Here is a 24,992-nt window from a genome sequence, read left to right as displayed (position 1 = left end):
GGATCGGGACGCCGGCCTAGCTCGTCGCCGACCATCTCCGCGTCGAATAAAAGTTCTCTCTTGAGTCTTAGACCGCGACGTGGCCCGTGGGGAAGGCGATCGATGCCATGGGGGCTCAGGCAGGCGGCGCACTCGGGAAGAAAGAAGCTGGGAGGCAGGTGGTGGGACAGTGGACTGGAGGAGGCCAGCCGGCAACGAGGCGGGCTTAGGGGTGGGTAAGGGCCCAATATTTTGAACTAGAAAATCTAAGGATCGGGTTCTAAAAAGGCCGGGCTCTAAACATATGTATTTTTGAACTAAAAATTTTAAGAGTTTTATTGGGCTGTGAAGAGGCCATTAGGGCCATGGCCCATTACCACCCCTAGGCGGGCTACGTCGTCGGCATGTCGACGTGCCACCAGGATGTGCTACCCGGATGATTGAGGCTATCGTTGCTAAGCTCATCTCGGACGTTCACACACTGCACAACTATATATACTCAGCCACTCAGGTATATATGGCGTCCAACCGCGCATACGCTTCTCGTGGCCTGATGACATTCTGGTCGTTTGGGTGTAGCTGATGCTGATCTGTTATGAGAGAAAAGTACTGCTGGCTGGTTGGTGGTTAGTGGTAAGGATGAGAAACGGATATTAGATATCCGAATTATCCGATATTCGTATCCGTTTAAACATCAATATGGATATCTGTATCCGTATTCGAATTTAATATGGTAGTAAAGTGGATACATCCAGATCCGATTTGCATTGATTTTCTCTATCTGATTTCAGATTCGTATTCGACAATATCCGACACAATCCGTATCCGTTTTCATTCAAAAACTATTTAAGACATTATATCTTTTTCTTACCACCCATATTATTAATTTTATAATAAAGATATAACAAAAAAATTAAATTTACTTTAAATATTCTTATTTTATCTCAAAATTACTTCTATATTTTTTATTTATATATAATAAAATTATTTATATGTTTATTGCAATATATTTTAGTTCTAATTTTATTTTTATGTATTTATTTATTAACAATAAATAAATTTTTTAACTAGATATCTTTGTTGTATTATTATACTTTATTTTGTACCTGTAAAATAATTTTATAATCTAAAACTACTAATAAAGAGATTAATTAAATGTTAGCTCATATATCAAGTCAATATCCGAATTCGAATCCGAATCCGAGACATCCGTTTTGTATTCGTATCCGAGAATATTCGAATCCGTATCCGTATTCGATTTAAAATATGGTAAAAAATGCTATCAATCCGATTCCATGCGAATCGATCCTTTTCCATCCTTAGTTAGTGACTTGTGCTAATTTGGCGTGAGAGAAAAATATTGCTGGCTGACCAGTCTCGTTCTATGCAAGCATCGAACATACAGTGCATGTTAAAAGATGCCAAAAACCAGATGCTGCTCTCGTCGCGTATGTGTCAACACTCAAGACGTACGGTGCTACGACTCTCACGAATGTAGGTTTTTTTCTCGAACTGGGCGTCATTTGTTAAAATTTATGGTAAATGACGCGGTAAGATTATAGATTTGCACTGTAGACTGGCCTTGCTTTGCTGGCACCTGCAATATTAATTTGGAGGGAGAAATTTTTAAAGAAAATCATATTCGAACAAATACCATGAAAATTCGAAGTTTCAGGCGCCGCAAGACGATCAGATAGCAAGTTCAGAACAAATTTGGATGGCTCATAAGGATAGCACAAACTACTACTCAGTTCAGAATAAATGCCATCAAAATTTCGAAGTTTCAGACTGCAAAACAAGCCAAAGCAAGTTCAGAACGTGAGAGATTCAGAAACATGCAGCTCACATGAGACCGGGAAGCTGAAGCACAGGCCCGGCTTGCCGGGGGCAGCCGGCAGCAGCAGCTGCTGCTACTGCTCATGCTCGGCCACGAGGATGTAGAAGAGGCCCATCACGCCCGTGTGCTGCCGCTCGCTGCTGTAGTTGGACACCACGGTTAGCACCTCGCCGTCGCGCACCGTCACGGTGCCAGGCTTCGGGTAGCAGGTCGACATGCCGACGATGTAGCCAGCCTCGTTCCCGGCCTCCTGGCCCTCGCCGTAGCTTGCCACCGATTCACATAGCAGGCGGCCGTCCTGTGTGACAAGTTCAGTGCAGGCAGTTCATCAGCATTGAGAAGTTCACACCCCTCCTCTCCCCCCTCCCTCGGCCCCCTCGGCCGCCGCTCGCCGGTGACCCACCCGGGCCCGGCCGGCGACCACCCCTGAGATGGAGCGCACCACCACCACCACCTCCCCTCCCGGCCCCCACGGCTCACCCTCGCCGGCGTCCCACCCGGGTCCGGCGGCTACGACCCCAGCCCGCTCCTCTCTCTCTCCGAGGCCACACGCCCACACCCTTTCCCGCAGCCCAAGCATGAGGCGCGTACACGAGCAATAGATATTAGATACATATTTTAGATTGACTAATACAAGTGGGGGAGTGTTGGAGATATGCCCTCAAGGCAATCATAGAGATGATTTTATTCCATAATATCCATGATTTATATTGTGTTTATTGAAAATCCAACAGTGCTTACATGTATTGAATAACAATTATTTGAATTGTTTGTGAGACTGGTTATTCTAAAAGATATTTCTGGTTGGAGTTCATGTGAAGACACACATGAATATTAGACTAGTACATGTAATGGTTGATGACTAGATTTCACAAGTCATGGATATGGAGATGTCAAACCAATAATATGAACACGTGATACATGTGACAGGACTGACCCAACATGAGACATGGTTCTCGATTTACACAATATGTATGTTTTGTCCTTAGACCTGAGATTAATGCATGTTCTCAAGATGTGAATCGACCTACCTAGGGGCTGTCAAACGTTGTTCCGTAACTGGACAATCATAAAGGTAGGTTTTGGATTTGTCAGAAAGCATGCTGTGAGGCACGGTTAATCAAGATGGAATTTGTCCCTCTCTACCTGAGAGATATCTCTGGGCCCCTCGAGTGTGCATGGCCATGCGACGGTTAAGTGTTAACCAAAGATATGAATCACGACATCGAGAAAGAGAGGTTAGCTTAGAGCTAGACCAAATATCGTGAGGCAAAAGGACCAGCATGTATGTGACATTGTGACTGCTCGTCAGATATGATCCTTGCGTGCGCATCGGAGTTGACATGTCTTGCTAGAGGCTGCTATCAACTATTGGCCCGAGTAAGAGTACTCGGGCCACGTCTATTCGCGCGTGAACCCATAGGGTCTACACGCTTAAGGGAAAGAAGCCCTAATGAAAATGAGATCCAAAATTAAACTAGGCTTATGTGCACTAATAGACCCAAGGGGAGCCCACCTAGGGGACACCTCTAGGGACTATAAAAGCGCGCCCTCCCCCCATCCCCAAGGCTGCCGCTACCTTTGCTGGTCGCCCACCTCTTGTGCGCCCACGCCCTAGGTCACCTTCACAGACCTAGCAGTCCGGATCGCGACGCTTATTCCCATACGTGTGGATACCTTGGAGGTGCTGCACCTACGACACAAGGACGAACCGTTCGTGAGACTCTTCGGCGAGGATCTGTTCGACTACATCGACGCGCTACAGAAGTTTCGCATCCGCGCGTCTAGTGGTAATTCCGTGATCTATAACTGCAGTAATCCTGGTTTATGCGGTAGAAATTTTTTGTTTTCGCTACCCGTATCCCTACAGCCTTCTACCCCTCCGGCGGTCGCAGCAAGTAGCTGCGCTGGAAGGACGCTACGCCCTCCGACGGCGAGGGTTCACCACTCTCCTACCGCGACGCGGTCCTGCGCTCGCCTCCCATCTGTCGCGCGGCCGGCATTTCCAGGTCGATGGCGGAGGACACTCCGCCTGTCGGCTCAGTCCACCACTGTCTAGGCCCCCACGCCGGGCTGCCGAACCGTCACCAGGAGGGGGACGGACGCTCTAGCCGCCGCTAGGGAGGACGCCGTGACCAGACGCGGTTGCTTCATGGGCTTCCCCTACGGCAGTCGGACGGGTCCCGTACACTCCCCTGCTCCATCGCCATCCGGCGTGAGGCCACCCCTGAAGCCGCCGCGGCCACGGATACCGCCAGAGATGTCCGGCCACAGCCGTCGGACATCTATAACAGCAGAAACTAACAGAAGTGGACGGAGTGTCAAATGCGCAACAAAATTTTCAGATGGGGATATATGAGCAAGTTTTCATCTTTCAGTGTCAAAGGAGCAAACCCCATCTTTTATGATGTCAAATAGGCAATTTTCTCTTCGTTTGCCAGCCAACAGAGTTTGGAGGTTTGGGCGTGGTGGACCTTCGTTTAGCCGCTTATGCTCTACATTTAAGGTGGTTTTGGCTCAAACATACAGACGCTAACAAACCTTGGAAGATTTTGGAACTGGACTTCGGCAAAGATTCCGTAGAGCAGGCGATGTTCAATGCCTCCATAGTCATTGAGCTGGGTGATGGCAATTTAACCCTTTTTTGGTCGGATCATTGGCTAGGCCGACTCACCATGCCTGTTAGCACCTGAGCTCTGCAAGCTCATCAAACCGAATATGCGGAGAACAAGAACGGTCGCCACTGCCATGGTTGACAAGATTTGGATTCAAGACATTACAGGCACGCTTACTATTCAAGCTATCTCTGAATACTTGCTGTTATGGGAGGCTGTTGAAGGCGTGCAATTGAGGCAGGGCGTGGAGGATACTATCAGCTGGAAATGGACTTCCGATGCCACCTATTTGGCTAGGTCAACTTACCAGGCATTCTTCCATGGGAGCACTCAGTTCAAGGGAGCAAGACTAATTTGGAATGCTTGGGCGCCCATGAAAGTTAAAATTTTTACTTGGCTGGCAGTCAAAGGTCACATTTGGACAGCTGACTGCAGGCATCGTCGTGGGATAACTACGGATATAGACTGTCGATTGTGTGACCAGGAAGTTGAGACAACTCAATGGAATTCCTAAAGAATATAAGCCACTAGTACTTCTGGGCGCGGTAGTCTTGTGTTGGTCTATTTGGCTATGCAGAAATACTGTGCTGTTCGATAATAAAAAATCTTCTTTTTTGCAAGTTATCTACTCAACTACGCACTGACTCCGTACGTGGGCTATCCTTCAGAAGCATAATTTGTAGGACAAGCTTTTAGTGGTTTCTCATTTCTTGGCACAAGTGGCTAAGGATTTTTTTTGCCCGGGCACATAGGAGGCGGTCTAGTCTTAGGATTAACAGTCATTAGTATGGAAGGATCTATATCAAACTCTTCTTAGGCTGTGTGTCGTTTAGGCAGAGGTCAGGAAAATTTCAAGACGATATATCACCTTGATGTATTGTGCTGGAAATCAATAAAATTTCCCTTTTAAAAAAAAGGAAGTTGAGACAGCTGATCATCTCCTCTGCACTTGCAACTTCACTAAGCAGGTTTGGCACTCCCTATTCGTTGTGCTCGGTTACCAAAGCCCTCCGCCTGCTGCAGATTTAAGCTTCCTGGAGTGGTGGCTTACTTTGCGCCAAGACTTGTCCAAAGAACAGAAGAAGGGACTGGATACAGCCGTGATGCTCGTCTCTTGGATGGTGTGAAAAGAGCGGAACGCCCGGGTTTAACAACACCGAGCGGACTCCAAATCGCCTGTTGTACGACATCATAGCCGAGGGAGGCAATTGGATTCAGGCTGGTGCGACGAAACTTGCTAGAATCGGCTGGCCTCATCGGTCGCCGTTAGGGGGAAGCGTCACTTTCTAGCTAGTTGGTTGGGTTGTACTGGGTGTTCTTCGGTTGTTTTTTAGTGCCGTATAGTCCTTTAAAGATCGGTTGAGGTGTGCGTGTGTCCCTTTTTGGCTCGCGTTGTAAACTTTGAACAATCTATTTCTTCTTAATGCAATGATATGCAGCTCTCCTGCGTATTCTCGAAAAAAGTTCATCAGCATTCAGGCTAGCAACTGAAATTTCAGGTCAGCAATGGTCATTACTTGCTAGTACTTGGATTTTAGTTTTTTTCAGACGATGATACTGAGCTCTGCGCCAACAAAATGCAAATAGATAAAATCAGTGGTGGAAGCTACCTCGCCGTGCAGAGAGGCGGCGATGCCACCTGAATGCTGGTGCCCAACGCCGAACACGATGTCGCCTCCCCGGGGCAGGATTTGTTTGGCCACCTGAACATGGACGCAGTCGTTCTTGGCCTGGTTTCCTGAGCTGCATTCCTCAACCTGGTACTCAATCTGCACATACAAAAGGGTCCAGATCTTAAACCATCTCGAGTATAACCTATCCAAATTAAAACTTCAGATTGTGCATCTCTCAGCATCTGAAGCGTATACGAAGCTTCTACTTGTTGCAACATCCATACGTCATTACCTTGCATGCAGGCTCTGATTTACCCTCAAGCAGAGCTCTATCACTGGCATCGAAGATGTAAATCTTCACGGGCAAAACCGCATCACTCCAGTCGAGCCACATCACCTTGTATCGCAGGAACACATTCCTCGCCGCGCCATTGGCAAACCTTCCTTCACCTTGCACCGGGTCTCATCGTAGCAGCAGCCCGCCCCGCCGGTGTAGTCCTTACTGATGCGCTGGCCATCCTCATCGATCGTCACGTTGTACAGGTTGCACCTGCACTCGGTGCAGCCCAGCTTGTCGGTGACGCCCCTGGTGTCAATGGCGTGAATGTTGAACACCCACTTCTCCTCGTACCCCTTCGGTGGTGCCTCCGGGTTGCCGACCTCAATGCCGTAGGGATCAGGCACCCAAGTCGCGGTGTGCCGGGTCTCGGAGCCGAGCCCATAGTACTGTCCTAGAGTGGTCTTGCACACACCGGAGTTCCTAATCAGGATGAAGTCCGGGAGATTCTGTGCCGCCGCCGCCGCGGCGTCCTTCGCCTTAAAGTAGGGCCCCGCGACCCAGTGGTGGAGGTAGGTCTCATGGAGCGGGATGGGGACGCCATGCTCGTCGACGACCTCCGCATTGAAGCTCTTGAGTGCAAGGTGGCCTCTCGGGAAGGAGATGTCGTAGTAGACCTTGTTGGAGACAGAGCCGGGCCGCAGGGAGATCGGCGGGGACAGGAATGTCTTGGACTTGAGCCGGTGTCCTCTCACGTTGAGCGCCTCCAAAGGAAGAGTGGCGGTTGCAGATAGCAGTGTGATGAGCAGCACAAGGAACAACGACATCTTCATCTTGTTACCACTGTACCACCTGCAAAATTTTGAATTAACAGAATCAGGAAAATGGATAAGAACAAGCATATGGACTCTCTCTTGGGAGTAAAAAAAATTGGACGAGGGGTGAATGCAATCGAGGGTGTAACCGTGTAATACAACCATGAAAACTTAATCCCAATTTATGTTACTCCGAAACAAGAAATCAACAAACTAACAATTGAACTGAACAAGTTTTTTTTTTGACGGTCAAGGGGGGGGGGGGGACTCCCCACATGAATTCCATTATATTGATAATGGTGTTGGCCCCAGAATGGCCCACAATACAGGAGAAGTTACAACACGAGTTTGATAACAACAACAGCGCACTGACACGACACAAAAACAACAACAGCACAACACAACAACGAACACAGACCCCCTAAGTGAGAACACAAGCTGTAACCATCCCAAATCGTCAGAGAGCCATCACAACTGAGCAGCGTGCTTGCCTTCACCACAATGGTTGTTGCGCCGCCACACCACCTCTCATAGCCGTCCTGCTGCCACTCTCCACCTTCCAATAGGGAGAGCTGCCCAGCAGGTCCTACTGTCACCCTCCACCTTCCAATAGGGAGGGCCGTCCAGCAGGATGGGGACTTAAAGTGGTGGGGGCGTGCCAACCACTGTGAGCCGGAAAGCGCCGACCTTCCTTGAAGCTGACAAGATCATTTTTGAGGGAGTATCCGGCCTCCAAGAGCGCGGGGAGCACACTGCATATGATTTAGAGATGCTGCCAACGGGAAGCCCGGCGACGAAGCAGAGGCGCCAGAGGTGATCCATCGATGAACCAGTAGGACGTAGAACAGCTTGACCGACATGCTAGCTCATCGGAAAACTCCAAGACAATGCCTCCATGGAGGACACGACATTTGGTTGTCGTCATTGCCCGATTTAGTGCTAGCCTAAATCTGGGTTTTCACCCAGAGAATTGGCGATGCAGACTGTTGACACCTTTCAGGATTAACACACGAACGCACTCAAACATGTGGTGCGAAGAGGCAGCTCGCTGCAGCGCCTCCTGCGTAGACCGGTCAGACCGGTCCCTTGGAGCTGTCAGACCGGTCGTCGCCGGCAGAACGGTGACGAAGCCTACGAACGTTAGCCCGGGAAGACCCGTCGGGGCAGGCGCACGTAGGGTTGTTCTAGGGTCGGCATGCCACCTAGAACGCCCTCAATCGACGTAGAGACGACGGAAGAACAACAAATAGTAGATTGAAAAACCTAGGGCAAGATAAAAGTAAAAAGATAAAAGTTGTATTGATTTGATCGATTGGATACCCTAATCGGCCGTGACCCTTTATATTTATAGGGTGGGGTGGACTTATCCCGCAAGAAATCTTATTACAGATCTAAATCTACAAATAGTTCTAGTTGTACTCGGATTCCAGGTAGACCGGTCAGACCGGTCGGTGTTGCCAGACCGGTTACATGGTGCAGACCGGTCAGACCGCTCTCAAGCACCGGTCAGACCGGTCTGTTCGACCAGTGCCAATTTTGGTCGTCAACATATGCCCCCCTATTTTTTGGTGATGCTAGCATGCCAAAAAACAAGCCTCTGGACCAAAATTGACTAAGGACGATGATAAATATGCATCGGCCATATTTTGTTCTAGGGGCGATAAATTCTATCGGCTATATCTTACTTCTTTTTCAAGCTGATGACGAAACAACTTGCTTAGGCCTCCATACCTGCTTCATAGTCGCCGACCTTGCTGGTACAACCTCCGCTTGCTGTTCCATAGACTCCTTCTTGCGCATCCGCTGCAGCCTTCTCTTTTGGGTGTGGGACAAGCCTGAAGGGCACCACCTCGGCTGTAAATACTTGTTGTCTTGCTTTATGTCTTTCTCACCCTCCTTGCTGCAATCAGGTTTGCTTTTGACCAGATTATTGCTAGCAACAATCGGTCTTTGAGAGGCACCATAACTTGGATATATAGAAGAATATTGAATAAAATATGGATGCATATACATTCTACTATAATCCATAGGTGTGTAATAGTAAGGATACGATCAGAACCATGGAGCAATCGGCCCACCAAATGAATACGGCGCAAAAGCATTATTACCTTGTTGAACATGAGAAGCCGATTGCTCATGATGCTCCGATGATGGATTTGTGTCTTTAGCTTGATCTGGTCGTTTCTTCTATTTCTGAGTAGCTCCTTTCTCCTCATACTTGGCCAAGAGTTGCTTGAAACTCGGCCTCTCCTTTTTGTTGTTTCTGGATTTTTTTTAGAAATCCCAGATGGACCAGCCGGACCGGTCTCCAGACCGATCAGACCGGTTTGAGCAGATCTGGTATCCTTCTTCTGTTCTTGCCCCCCGAGCGCTGAATTCTTCAATGAATCTTCAGGGACCTTCTTTGCTGGAGCTTCCTGATGAGATTTCGAAGGCTCAGACCTTTCTTCACCAATAATTATATTTTTTCCTTTTGTTGATTCGGCTTGATTTGGCTGAAGTAACACTTTAGGATTACTCAATTCAAGCACATGTGTATGTGCAGGGAAAGGATTCTGATCCACCTTCATTTGTTGAACAATTATTCGGTCTTCGTTAACAGCCGATTGAATTTGCCTTCGAAGCACATTGCAATCATTAGTCGCATGAGAGAAAGTATTATGAAATTTGCAATAAGCTCGCCATTTTAATTCTTCAAGCGGCGGTATGACATGCGACATCTTGATGTACTCATTCTTATATAATTCATCAAATATCCTCTCACATTTGGATACATCAAAAGTAAATATTTCTTGCCGATCTTTATGAATCGGCTTAAGAGAACCGCAAACACAAGGTTTATCATTAGAGGACCAAACAAATTCAGCAGTATAAACATCTTTACCTTCATCGTCCGAATAATTGGAATCACACCCGAGCACATAAACAGGACGATTATGTTTTTCATTGGACTTTTGAGAATCTCTAGCTTCTTTGGCTCGGCATTCATTAGCCAGAGCTTTTTGTAAGACTTGACTAACATCTAGAAATTTTTGTCCCTCTAGCTTTGCTTTATGAAAATCAAGTAAACCAGCAAAAGCTAGATCAACTAAATCTCTATCAGAAATTGTCAAACTATAACATCGATTTCTAGTATATCTAAATCTTCTAATATACTCAGAAACACCTTCATATATCTTTTGCTTAACCGATATGAGATGTGACAATTTCAATTCAGTTTCACCACTAAATAAATAATCATGAAATTTTTGCTCTAAATCAGCAAAAGTGAAAATTGAATTGGGTGGCAATGAAATAAACCATGTAAATGCAGCACCCGATAGAGACAAAGGAAATAACCTCAATTTGTAAATATTATTAGTGCTAGCTTCACCACATTGTATAATAAATTGACCTATATGCTCCAATTTTGTTCTACTATCATCACCAGTGAATTTAACAAATTCAGGAATTTTAAACCCTTGAGGATATGCAACATAATCGTAATTCTCAGGGTATGGCCTTTGATAAGATCGGCATTTGGCTTTAGGCTCTATACCAAAAGTTTGCCGAAATATCTTAATCAGCTCCTCTTTGATACTACCTAATCCAACATCATCGGCGTTAAGCTGATTTGTGATCGATGTACTACTAGGTTGAGCAAAGTTCAGCGGTGTGGAATGTCGCAACGAAATTGCTGCCCCATATGGCATATTGGCATAAGGTGATGCATTATAATTAATTCGGCTTTGCTGATTAGCCGAATTAGTCACAATAGCATTATTAGTTGGAATTACCGAACCACGAATTGTCTTATCAGTATTAGATGTAGACGCATTATTACCGACAGACTTCATACCAATATGTATTTCAATTCGGCTAAAACGGTCATCAAACATATCATGCATATTTTGACCAATAAATTCCAACTTATTATTCACATGAGAAGAAACAGCATCATCTATAGCATTAGCTATTTCAGAATTAAGGACAGGCTGCTTGTTCTCATCGAAATTTACCTCAAATTGTGAAGCATCGAAGGCGGCATCCGTAGTGACCTTCCCTTGTCGATCGATGGAGAAGTGCGAGATGTACTGGTTCATGGCTTCTTCTTCCAGCTTCTGGATCTCCTTCTCCTTCTCTTCTCTGATCTTCTTCTGGATGTCATCAAGAATCTTCTGATGCTCGTCCGGAAGTTGTTGAACATTCGGCCTCCGGATATTGGCAGAATCAACCTCACTAGGTTTAGAAATACCGGTCATGGCAACTGATTTATTTTTTCTTTTCCCCAGCGGAGTCGCCAAAAAGTATGTTGACGCCTTTCAGGATCAACACACGAACGCACTCGAACGTGCGGCGCGAAGAGGCAGCTCGCTGCAGCGCCTCCTGCGTAGACCGGTCAGACCGGTCGTCGTCGGCAGAACGGTGACGAAGCCTATGAACGTTAGCCCGGGAAGACCCGTCGGGGCAGGCGCACATAGGGTTGTTCTAGGGTCGGTAGGCCACCTAGAACGCACTCAATCGACGTAGAGACGACGGAGGAACAACAAATAGTAGATTAGAAAAGCTAGGGCAAGAGAAAAGTAAAAAGATAAAAATTGTATTGATTTGATCGATTGGATACCCTAATCGGCCATGACCCTTTATATTTATAGGGTGGGGGTGGACTTATCCCGCAAGAAATCCTATTACAGATCTAAATCTATAAAGAGTTCTAGTTGTACTCGGATTCTAGGTAGACCGGTCTGACCGGTCGGTGTTGCCAGACCGGCTACATGGTGCAGACCGGTCAGAACGCTCTCAAGCACCGGTCAGACCGATCTGTTCGACCAGTGCCAATTTTGGTCGTCAACACAGACAACCTTAGTAGTGCCTCCAAGAAGGGACATGGCGCCCGTAGGCGTCATCACTGGTCATAGCTTACGCTTTGTTGTCCTGCATCAACGAACCGATAGATAGCACACGGCATCATCGAAAGGGGCCTAGATCGAGAACCAAACCATGGACGGCCGCCTGAGAGCAGTGCAGAGTAGTGTTGCCGCCTCCGTGGAGCACACAACAGCGCTTGTTGGAGGTGTAGGGCGGCAGTGGGGCACCAAACCACCTGTGACGCAATACAGGTCGGCCGTATGCCGCAACGCGTGCGGCAGTGGTAGAGAAGGGCCTGTACCCCAGGCACTACAAGATCCGGGAATCGAAGCCCCGGATCCGGCCGCAGGCGAGCCGAAACACCCGGGGGACGGCCGCGCTTGGTTCCTCAAAGGTGATGGAGGAGGGAGCAGTACCGGCGGCGCCCCGAGCGCAGATCCGGCCGTGGAGAGGGGATCCCGACCACGGGGAGCCGAATCCGTCCATGGCAGGCCTTGGGAAGCCCGTCCGAAGTTCAAAGTCACCCGGGGGGTGGAGGTGGCGGTGGGCGGCAGGTGGAGGGCGCGGGGAAGGGGCTCGCCGCTGGATCCGGCAACTGCCGACCAAGGACGGGTTCGGTCGCCAGGAGCCCCGCCTTGGGGGCGACCGATCCGGCCGCGGGAGCGCCGGATCCGGTGGGGTGGCAGCGCAGGGGGCCTCCGGCGGCGCGGACCCGGTCAGGAAGCGGCGGTGCGTCGAGCCTGTCCTTCCCAGGCTTGGGGGCGAGGGATGCGGCCCCGCCGTCGCCCTCACAGCCCGCTGCTGGGTTGTGCCGGCCTGGGGGCTCCGGCGACGGCCGGGGGGTGGGGCGAGGATCTGCGGGGGGGGGGGGGGGGGGGCTGGGGTGGGGGTGGTCGGGGGCGCCGCCCGAGCCGCTCCAGTTCCGAAATGAAATGTTTAGAGAGTTTGTGATGGTGGCCCCCGAACTGAACAAGTTCAAACCAGTATATCAAAGAAGCTGCACTGACGTTATTTAGTAACAAAAACAAAAGCACATAACCATGTGATTAGATAATGAAACCGTAAAAAAAAAAGGGGGGGTGGAGCTAGTGTGTCACATTGCAACTTGTCCTAGTAGAATAACTAAACAAACACCTTAACACATTGCAACACGTTTGCGCCTCAATATATATAAAATGAGTGGTAAGAATCACGAGATAGAAAAATAACACAAGCAGGACTAAACAAACATGATGTCAAAGTCAAACCCTGGTGGTTCCCACCAACCATGCCATTCCTTTATTTTCATTTCTTTTTAAAGAAAAAGATGGACTCCAGAGGATTCGATCGATGTCAGCTATTTTTAACCTTACCGCTCTTATGTTCAACTAATCCGTAGGTAGGAAGTGTATGCCACGGGAAAATTGCTGATTCAAAGCTGCAGAAACTAGATGGGTTTGCAAGTGCTGGGAGCATTTCTGAGTTCTGACTAGCATGCAGTAGTTGCATGTTGTTGGTCAGTTTGTGGTTCTGCTTTCCGAAGAGGAAATCGAATCATTCAACTAGTAACTGACAACCATCTCCTGCAGATCGCATAACAGAAAAACTACAGGAGCAATGGCGATAGATATCCACAATCAGTGAACAACTGCTAGTACGAGAACATCTTCCTAATTTTCTGAATCAATCGCCCGCAGAAAACATGGAAACAATTAACCAATCTACCGGATAGGATAATATTCTAGCAGATAGCGTACAAAGACACTGATCCTAGTGAGGACATGGGAGGGGGGAAGCAGAGAGGAGCAGGGAGGAATGTGACGGAGTGTACCAGTCACTCTGAAGGCAGCTGAACTGAGCTGAGCTGGGGGAGCTCGGAAGCTGCGGCATGGATAGAGTGGAACTATTGATCACTGAACTTTCTGCTAGGACTAGTACTGATAAGCTAGCTTGCATCGCCAATGTTATTCAAACTATGCCACTCGTCCTAGAAAAAGAAAAAAAGAAGGACCTCAATCCTCCGCAGCAAGCACGCATCGATGTATGTAAAAAAGAGAGTGGCAAGAAATACGAGATGTTAAATAAGCAAGCAGGACTAAACAAACACGATGTCAAAGTGAAACCCCGGCGGTTCCCACACACCATGCCATTTCTTTTATTTCCATTTGCTTCTTAGGAAAAAGAGGGATCCGGACCGGAGCACCCGATGTCACCCATTTTTCTGTTAAGAACACATGAGAGCAGAAATGGACTCAAGAATACAGGGAAAGAGCACACAGGCAGGAAGAGCTTATTTCACTTCTTGTTTTCTCTCTCTGTTACAACTGATAAAAGTGAAAGCAAGCAGTAGTTTGCAAGTTCTTGGTCAGTTAGCGGTTGTGCTTCCTGAAGAGGAACTCGAATGTTCCAACAAGTACCGGACAACCGTCTGCGGATCGCATAGAACAGCAAAAAAGAATACTGGAGCACAAGAACTGATCAGAGGATCTACCAAACTTTCTGAATGAATCGCTCGCAGAAAACATCGACCGGACAGGAAAATGTTCTAGAAGATATCGTGGAAAGACATGGATCCTTCCTAGCGAGGACATTGGAAGGGGCAAGCAGAGGTAGCAGAGACTAGGCCACTAGGGAAGGAGAGAGCGGAGCGTACCGGGCTGCCGGCAGCTGAGCTGAGGGGGGCCGCGGAAGCTGCGGCACGGTCACAGAGTGGAAGAACGGAGACCTCCACCGGGCCGGGCCGGGCCGGGCCGGGACTCTTTATACCCGATACTGGTTCTGTTTTCGCGGTTGACTATTTGAAGTACTAAATGAAGTCTATTTGCAAAACTTTTTGCACAGATGTATTGTAAAGCGCGAGACGAATCTAATGATGTTAATTAATCCATAATTAATTAATAATTAGCGGATTGTTACTGTAGCATCACTGTTGCAAATCATGGATTAAGTAGGCTCATTAGATCCGTCTCGCGATTTACAGCCCATCCATATAAAAAGTTTTATAAATAGACTTCATTTAGTACTCCATACATGTATCAAAACATTCGCTGCTATGACGATTTTTTGTGTTTACATTTTTATGGGGTGGGAGCTACCATGTGACTAATGAGTCACGCATGACGGCACGAGTCATGACAGCTACCACGTGCTCCCTTCCGGCTCCTCTTTCACACTTCTCTTTTCTGATTTCCACGTGCTCCCTTCCGGCTCCTCTTTCACCTTCTTTTTTCTAAAAGTGTGTTTAGTTCATGAAGATTTTTGGATTTGGGTAGTGTAGCACTTTCATTATTATTTAGTAATTAATGTCTAATTATAGACTAATTAGGTTTAAAAAATTCATCTCGTCATTTCTAGTTGAACTGTATAATTAATGCATTTAATGCTCTACGTATGTGTTCGAAGAATCGACGTGACAAGTATTATAGAGAAATTTTTGAGAACTAAACAGGACCTAATTTCCATGTGTTCTATCTTCAACTTTTTTGTTTCCTTGATTGTTTTCTTTTAAAATTGGGTCAAAATATTTATCTCCAATTTCTCTATCTCCAAATCTCCAATCTTTTTGCATAATTTATATGGCTCCTAAATTTTCTTGTACAAAATTTTGCACGAAACTTTTCTTTCCAAAATTTATGGATCTCAAAACATTTATCTTAAATTTCTTTCCTCTTTTCTTTTTTTTCTTCCATGCCTAGTTTGAGCCAGTGACTAAGTTTGTTCTCGAAATTTATCTCCCAAACTAAGTATTAAGTTTTGTTTCTAAAATTTTTGCTTCTAATTGTTTGTTCTCAAAAAGTTATTTTTAAATCTTTTATCTCTCAAGTTTGATCTTAAGTTTTTGTTTCCAAATTTTTGCTTCTAACATTTTGTTCCTTAAATTTTGTCTCCCAAATTTTTTCTTAAGGTTTGTTTTCCAAAATTTTCTCCTGAATTTTTGTTCCTGATTTTTTTGAAGTTCCATCAAATGCTTGTTTCAAAAATTTCCCCTTTCGTGATTTTTATTTTTTACTTTTTATATATTTTCTCTTTTCTATAAATTTTATCGTTGTGATTTTGACCAAACTTTTGTATATAAATGTTTGTATCTAATTTTTTATATAGTTTCTTATCAAAAGAGAAAGAGAAAAATAATATATGGAAACTAATACAGGTGTTGTAAAAAGAAACTCAAATGTGTTTGATGAGCACGCGTGGCCGGTGATTAGCTGGAAGCTTGGCGCTGGAAATTACCATAAGCTAATTTACTTTGCAGACGAGGGGGAATGGAGACGGCAGTTACTGGCTAGTCGGAAATTGACCGTACGGAGCGTTCCGTAAATTACCACCTCTTTATATGGATCTCTGCGCCGAATTGAAGCTCTTGATCGCGAGATGTTAAATAAGCAAGCAGGACTAAACAAACACGATGTCAAAGTGAAACCCCGGCGGTTCCCACCCACCATGACATTTCTTTTATTTCCATTTGCTTCTTAGGTCCTGTTTAGTTTTCAAAAATTTTCCTGCGCTACAGTAACTTCGAACGTTTGACCATTAATTAGAAGTATTATATGTGAATAATTGACAAAACTCGTTCTATAACTTTTGGGTAAAATCTCGAGACGAATCTAATGAATCTAATTATGCAACGATTAGACAATATCGTGCTACAATAAACAATCTCTAATGACGAATTAATTAAGCTTAATAGATTCATCTCGCGATTTCCCGTCCATCTGTATAATTAGTTTTATAATTAATTTATATTTAATACTCTTAATTAGTGTTGTAAAAGTACCCAAAAATTTTGCCCACAAATTTTTGGTAACTAAACTGGCCCTAGGAAAAAGAGGGATCCGGATCGGAGTACCCGATGTCACCTATTTTTTTGTTAAGAAATCAGCTCTGATAGCACACACACGAGAGCAGAAATGGACTCAATAATACAGGCAAAGAGCACACAGGCAGGAAGAGCTTATTTCACTTCTTGTTTTCTCCCTCTGTTACAACTGATAAAAGTGATCCCCTATTTATAGAAAGAAGATGGGCTGATTTACAGTATGTGAATATGCATACTCTTTCTTTCTCTCTTCATTAATTGGCCACCATCAAAGTCAAGGAATTCACATTGCTTTTAGACTTTGATTCATAACATTTTCAACCTTATCGCTCTTGCTGAGGACAAGTTCTGTGTTGAACAGAGCCGTAGGAAATAAATGTATGAGGAAATTCACTGATACAGAGCTGCAAAAACTTTTTCTTTTGCGGGTGATTGATTCAAGCGCTGCCCTGGGAGCATTTCTGACCAGCAAGCAGTAGTTTGCAAGTTCTTGGTCAGTCAGCGGTTGTGCTTCCTGAAGAGGAACTCGAATGTTCCAACTAGTACCGGACAACCGTCTGCGGATCGTATAGAACAGCAAAAAAGAATACAGGAGCACAAGAACTGATCGGAGGATCTACCAAACTTTCTGAATCAATCGCTCGCAGAAAACATCGACCGGACAGGATAATGTTCTAGCAGATATCGTGGAAAGACATGGATCCTTCCTAGCGAGGACATTGGAAGCGGCAAGCAGAGGTAGCAGAGGGAAGGAGAGGTCGGAGCGTACCAGGCTGCCGGCAGCTGAGCTGAGGGGGGCCGCGGAAGCTGCGGCACGGTCACAGAGTCTGATGAAAACCGTCGGAAACATTGGCGAAAGACTTCACCATTTTCACTTTCATATTTTTTTTCATCGGAAACGAAAGCGATACGGTATTTTTGAAAACAAAAAACGACGTCGGTATTCCGGTAATTTCAAAAGCGGAAATATACGGTCCAGAACACATCGATAACGGTCGAAACCCATCAAAACGATATTTAAAAAACGATAAACATATCAAACAATAGAGCATAACATTAACTATATGACTTGACATATCTCATAAGCAAATAGTGAAGATTTGATTAAGATATTAATCCAAATATCGAACTAATCCGTGATAACTGACACATAGTAGCATACACGATAGTATGACACAAAGTTGCACACAACATAAATGACATAGTCATACATGATCATTAACCAAATTCAAATAGAGACTTAAGACTAGCATGCCATTAAGAATAGTGCTAGTGCAGGGCCGCAGGCTGCCTATGTCTAGCGCTGAACCTCCGCGAGCTATTGGGGTGGGGAAGCATGTGTTGAAATGGACTTCAAATACGGTAATACCGGCGGTAAATTACCAGATAAATACGGTAATTTTCGAAAACGGTCGGTAGAAGCTGAAATCGTTTTCGCTTTCAGTTTCGGATAAAAATATCATTTTCGTTTCCGTATTTTCGGTAGCTGTTTTTATTTTCGTTTACACCAGAATCTCGGTAAAACCTCCAAAACGGTTGCTGGTAATCGAAAATTTTCGTTTTCGTTTTCAACCCTAACAGAGTGGAAGAACGGAGACCTCCACCGGGCCGGGCCTCTTTGTACCCGATACTGGTTCCGCGGTCAAGGTTGACCGCGCGGTGTGCTCCCGGCGGTGGACGCGCTAACATGGGACTAGTGAGTCACGCATGACGGCATGAGTCATGACAGCGACCACGTGCTCCCTTCCGGCTCCTCTTTCACGCTTCTCTTTTTCTGATTTCCAAAAAATTTTCTCCTGAATTTTTGTTTCTGATTTTTTTAAGGGCCCGTTTAGTTCCAAAAACAAAATTTTTTGGATGTCAAATCGACACTTTGACCAGATGTCGGGAGGGTTTTTCGGACACTAATTAAAAAACTAATTTCAGAACTCACTTGGAAACCGCGAGACGAATCTTTTGAGGCCTTTGACCGCATCATTAGCACATGTGGGTTACTGTAGCACTTATGGCTAATCATGCACTAATTAGGCTCAAAAGATTCGTCTCGACGTGTACATCCAAACTGTGTAATTAGTTTTGTTATTCAATTATATTTAGTGCTTCATACGTGTGTTTAAAGGGGAGATGAAAATTTTTGGGTGAAAATTTTTGGGAACTAAACGCGCCCTAAGTTCCACCAAATGGTTGTTTCAAAAAATTTCCCTTTAGTTATTTTTATTTCTTACTTTTTATATATTTTCTCTTTTCTAAAATTTTTTATCATTGTGATTTTGACCAAACTTTGTGTATATAAATGTTTGTAGCTAATTTTTTGTATATATTGTTTCTTATCAAAAGAGAAGAGAAAAGGGATATATGGAAACTAATACGGGTGTTGGAAAAAGAAACTCAAATGCGTTTGATGAGCACGCGTGGCCGGTGATTAGCTAGAAGCTTGGCGCTGAAAATTACTATAAGCTAATTTACTTTGCAGATGAGGGGGAATAATGGAGACAGCATTTACTGGCTAGGCGGAAATCGACCGTACGGAGCGCTCAGTACGATCACCAGTAAATTACCGCCGTACTCTGTACCATCACCAGTCAAATTTCGCATTTGGTTAAGTCTGAAAAACTTTAACCACTAATTTAGAGTATCAAATAAAGTCTAATTACAAAAGCACCTCCATAACTCCTCATGCAAATCGCGAGACGAATCTAACGAGGTCTTTGACCGCGTGATTAGAGGATGGTTACTGTAGCATCACTGTAGCGATTCATCAATTAATAACCGTATTAGATTCGTCTCGAAAAGTTACATCCGTCCCTGAAAAGATTTTCCAAATAGACTATATTTAGTACTCCATGCGGAAGTTTATCTTTTTGTGAAATCTTAATTTTACCCTAAACCAAACGCGGCCTTTATATGGATCTCCGCGCCAGAGGCCTGCCCGATGAGAGAAGCGCTCTCCTCGTTGCCAGCTCCCCCGCTCCGGCGTGTTCGTCGTCAACGGGGCACATGGCACCAGGTCGGTAAAGGCACTATGCGTTCACCTCGCTCTTCATCCGCTATAGCAGCAAGGGGCAGCCGCCAAGGAGGAGGAGCGGCGTGCGCTGGCGCGTGACGAGGCAGGGATTGGCGCGGAGCATTCGCAGCACACGGGTGTGGAGCGGCCGAGCGGCGAGGCGGGCGCGGCTCCTGCCACGCGGTCTAGGCAGGGCTGCTGCGGATGCACTTGCACTGCGCCTCCAGCTCTCCTCCCACCATCTCTCCCAGTCCCAGCTCACCGACGCCATGTGCTCGGGCCGGCCCTTCACGTATGCCGGTGCTAACATGCTCAGAACCTATTCGATGAAATGCTTACTACCTGAATGTTTTTTCTATTGCTATGTCTGAAGTGTGATATATAATGGAAGCTAGAACACACGACGCTGCCCAACCAACAAGACCATAGTTAGCAAGAGCCGAACATATGAGACTGCGATGTAGCAACTACTTCACAAGCACCACTGGTCTGCAGATGCACATGTGGCTCCTTTTCAGCATTTTGCAATTATACACGGGTATATGAAAATGATGCGTATAAATATTGGTAGTTATAATGGGATTATATTTGTTCATTGTAGCTGAAATGAATGTAGAAAAACATTCAGAATATTATATTTTAATGCAGTACCTAATGTAAAACTTGAAGGTAAAACTGCATAAATTGAAACACAAATGATACAGACTGCTGGAGAATATTACGACAAATATGTAGCTTAAACTGCCATATACATGTTTATGAATTCTTTTTTTATCCGCAACCTTTATCTTTCGTACTAATAACAATGTTCTGGCTCCCAATCATCTTAACATGGTAAAAGTGTAGTCAACTGGTTCATGTATGAGGATTAAATAATCATATTGGGCCACATTACACTGCTAAAAAATCTCTCATTAGTACCAGTCGGGAACCCCCGGTTTGTACCGGTTTCCCAACCGGTACCGCTCCTCCGGTACTAAGTGCACGCGCACTTAGTACCGGTCAGCTGGCCCGGTACTAAACGACCAGTTTAGTACTGGTTAGTAACACCAACCAGTACTAAACTGCTGGCCACGCCAGCAGCTAGGACGAGCAATACCAACCGGTACTAAATGATTTTTTTCTTTTTGATGCTTTATATTTGTTCTCTTTTCCTTTCAATTTCAATTAATTAGTATTAGTAGTCGTACTCGCAGCGGTTTGTGTATTCGTACTCGTATCTAGAATTCGTATTTGTATATGGAGCAAAGCAAATAAAAAAATTATATACATATACATACATGGATAAAAAAAAATGTTAGAAATTATATACATACATGGATAAAAGACAATAATATTTACAAGTACGAATTCTCATAAGTTTTTTCCGACAAATTCTTCAATAATTCTAATCATCTGCATCGTCATCGACACCGTCATCCTTCTTGCGGCGTTTGTTGAGTTTATCAGCTCGAGCCACACTTATCATTGGATCGGAATAAAATTCACCTTTTGGATTTATCACCTCATCCAATAGGAATCCACAGAGTGCTTCTTGCATTGCCCTGATTCTTTTCGGTTCGATGAGGTTCTCTTTCAGTCTCCAAATCTGTCAACAACAAATAAACACCAATAGTTTAATTTAGTACCTGCATGGAATTAGATACAAGAAATTGTTACTAATGTTATACGTACTTCGAAGTTTTCTTGTGTCACCCTCTTGGTTTCTCTGCAAAAAAGTGCATGTGCTCACATACGTAGTATCCGCAGAGGTTGGTTCCTTGTTGCTGTCTCAAACACTATATACATATATACATATATACATGTTATGAAATATTCATGATGTTTGAATAAATGAAAGTAGATGTGCGATATTTGTACCGGCTTGTTATAGTTGAATTCAAGCTCAGTCGGTGTTGACGCGACTCCTAATTGTGTTTTGAGGAACCGAGACCATGCCCTTTGCATGATGTCTACGAGATTTTGATATAATTCTGGTGGCTTATTCAAGGAGTCCCACACAGTAACTCAGGACCGATCGATTTCGATCACAAGTAGGATCCAGTGGAAACTGTAGATACATACATATGGATACAAGAAATGTTAGATATATACACTTATTGGCTAGTTGAAGTGACTCAAAAAGTGAAAGGACTCACTTGAAGTTGTACGGCAACAGAATGAATGTGCGATCGTGCTACCCTTCCAAGGACATGACTAAATTATTCTCGGTCCGATTAGGATATTTGCGTACACACTCCTCATGTATAACATTCGGATCTATGAAGCCAACATTGTAAATCCCGCTCTTCCGGCATTCTTGCATTTTCATCCTGCACGATTACAAATAAAAAGGAGAGAATGAGAAATCTAAATGACTTAGTAGAGCTAGAGTATACAATTGACAGAAAACACTTACATAGACCATACACTGACGAGGGACTTGTCTAGGGCATCTTGATGAAATAGAAACAAAAAATGGTCAAAATCAATCCAAATGTCATCCATTCCCCGATAGAAATGGGTATGTTTAATTCGAGCAGCTAGCATTATATACCCCTCTGCACATGCTTTCAAGTACCACTGATGTAACTCACGCATTCTTGTTGGTAGGGTGTCAATCAACTCTGGCCACATCAGAGGTTCCCCCAGTACAAATGGCTTTCTTCCTGCCCCTTGGTGAACCGGGATTTTTTCCTGACCTAGGAGCTGAGCTTTTGTGAGGTTCGTTTCCTTGACAAACTCAGCAGTAGCTTCATCCTCTTTTGAAAGCACTACTAGAGGGGGTACTCTTTGTTTGGGTTGTTCGCCGAGCTGGGGGACTTGGTTGTACCTCCGATTACTCTTCTTCTCCCATGATTTTGTAATCGAGTGGTCGTAGTCCGACATCAGTGGAGGCTTTGGTTGCCACATCCTGGATAGATAGAATTTCTTCGCTGCCAGATCCACTGGTTCCTTTGGCGGAGGCTTCTTTGGCTTCAACTGCTTGCGCACGTCTTCTTGCACCCAAGCATCCAATTCCTCTGGAGTCATTTCGTAACCCGACTTCTCTGGCGCGGGCTTTTCTTTCTTCTTTCGTTCTTGGGTCATCTTATATCTTGGAGGTGGCGGTGGCGGCACCCAAGCAGATTTCTTCTTCTTTGCGGCGCGAGGAGATGGCGGAGGCGGACTAACACTAGGCTCCCCGGAAACGGCCGGTGATGGCGATGGACTAACGCTGGGGTCCTGGGCTACGGGCGGTGACGGTGGATCCACACTGGGCCTCGGAGACCCTTGAGTAGCTGGCGGTGACCTCGGAGACGGGCTAGGATCCATTCCTGCAATTTTTATGTACTGTTTTTTCCAACAGATCCAAGTGTGGAGGGCCTGTCCTAGTTCCTCTTCTCCATCGCCTCCGGGGATCTCGAGGTCGAGGTCTTCCCATCCTTTCTCGACACGGTCAACCATGACTCTAGCATATCCTTCTGGAATCGTCATGCCATGGATTGTCCCGCCTTGAACAGGGACTTCAACAACCCCGTGAGCGACTACTTTCAGTTTTTTCCTTAGCGGAAATAGAAGCTCACAGGGGGTCCTCACGGCGATGTCGTCCACTGGGTAATGTTCCGCAACCGTTTCCTCTCGATCTGCGGCTGGGTGTTCCGTTGAAGCGACGCTGCTACGACGCTGCGAGCCGACAGGGCTAGTCTCCAGCTGAGACGTTGATCTGGCTTCTGGTGGCTGCTGTTGGCTAGCTGTAAGTGCACCTTCGATCAAAGCAACCCGTTCTTCTAGGGCACGCACCTTCTCTACTACTTCAGCCTTTCTTCTCTGTCGGCTTCGATACGTCTCTATGTCGCCACTGAAGCCATACTTCCATGGAACTACGCCCATGCCTCGTACACGTCCTGTGTGTTCCGGTGTGCCAAGAGCGTACGTCAGCTCGTCTTTCTCTCTGTCTGACTTGAAGCTGCCTTTGGACACGGCCTTTAGTGCCACATCGAGCCTGTCGGCCGCTTCCCTTATGGCATCGCTAGTGACGAACGACCCATCTTCCATAATCAATGAGCCTCCATGAGCGTAGAAGTAATGTTTTGCTCGCAACGGCCAGTTGAAAGTCGCCGGTACGATTCCTCTGGCAACGAGATCATCTTCCATCTTCTGCCATTTCGGAATTGCCGACGCATATCCTCCTTGCCCAAGATGATGGAAGTGCTTCTTTTTTCTCGCATTCTCCTTGGCTTGGGCTGTCTTCTTCTCGCTATCCTCGGACGACTTGTACTACACGAATGCCTCCCAATAAGGACGTTGATTCTTGAAGTTTTTCTCGAAGTCCGGCGTGAGTCCCTTTTTAACATAATCTTTGTTCAAATTTTTCTTGAACGTTTGAAAAGCAATAGCCATCTTCTTCATGACCCAATCCTTAAACAACTGTTCTTTGTCCTCTGGAAAGGTGAAGTGCCGTTTGACATCTGCCCATAACATTTCTTTCTCGGTCTCGGAAACAATGTCAGCATCGATATTTGTGGCTTTACTTTTCTTCCATAGCTTGAATCTAATGGGAATGTGGTCCCTGACATAACATCCACATTGATTCACCACAGTCGTCTTCACACCCTTCGGAACTGCCATGTATCTCTCGAAAGGGAACATATTGTGTAGGAATACAGGGCCTAAAATGTTTATCTCTTTCACAATATGAACCAGGAGGTGGGTCATAATATTAAAGAACGAAGGTGGAAAGACCATCTCAAAACTGACAAGACATTGGACAACATCATTCTGTAGCCTTGTGAGCTTATTTGGATCGATTGCCTTCTGCGAAATTTCATTAAGAAAGGCACATAGCTTCACCACTGCTAATCTTACATTTTCTGGTAGAATACCCCTCAACGCGACTGGAAGCAATTGGGTCATCAAAACGTGGCAATAATGAGACTTTAGGTTTGTGAACTTTTTCTCTTTCATATTAATTCTTCCCTGCATATTCGAGGAGTAACCGGACGGTACCTTCATACTGTTCAAGCAATCAAACATGCTTTCCTTCTCGTCTTTGCTGAGAGTGTAGCTAGCAGGACGTAAGTAGTGTTGTCCATTTTCTCTCTTCTCAGGACGTAGGTCTTCTCGTTGTTTTGTTTCTTTCAAATCACGTCTTGCTTCTAGTGTATCTTTTGATTGCCCATACGTACCAAGGAATCCTAGCAGGTTCACGCAAAGATTCTTCATCAAGTGCATCACATCGATTGCGTTG

At 45.4% G+C, this 24,992-nt stretch overlaps 1 pseudogene; it reads right to left on the bottom strand.

Moving 5' to 3' along the window:
- Nucleotides 1-1,648: 1,648 nt before the first annotated feature.
- On the bottom strand, nt 1,649-17,597 carry LOC120677318 (annotated as a pseudogene).
- Between the last annotated feature and the right edge of the window lie 7,395 nt (nt 17,598-24,992).

Source organism: Panicum virgatum, chromosome 6N (genome assembly GCF_016808335.1).
Source record: "Panicum virgatum strain AP13 chromosome 6N, P.virgatum_v5, whole genome shotgun sequence".
Lineage (NCBI taxonomy): Eukaryota > Viridiplantae > Streptophyta > Magnoliopsida > Poales > Poaceae > Panicum > Panicum virgatum.
Note: the sequence above shows the minus strand (reverse complement) of the source record. Positions and strands in the feature narration are given on the sequence as shown.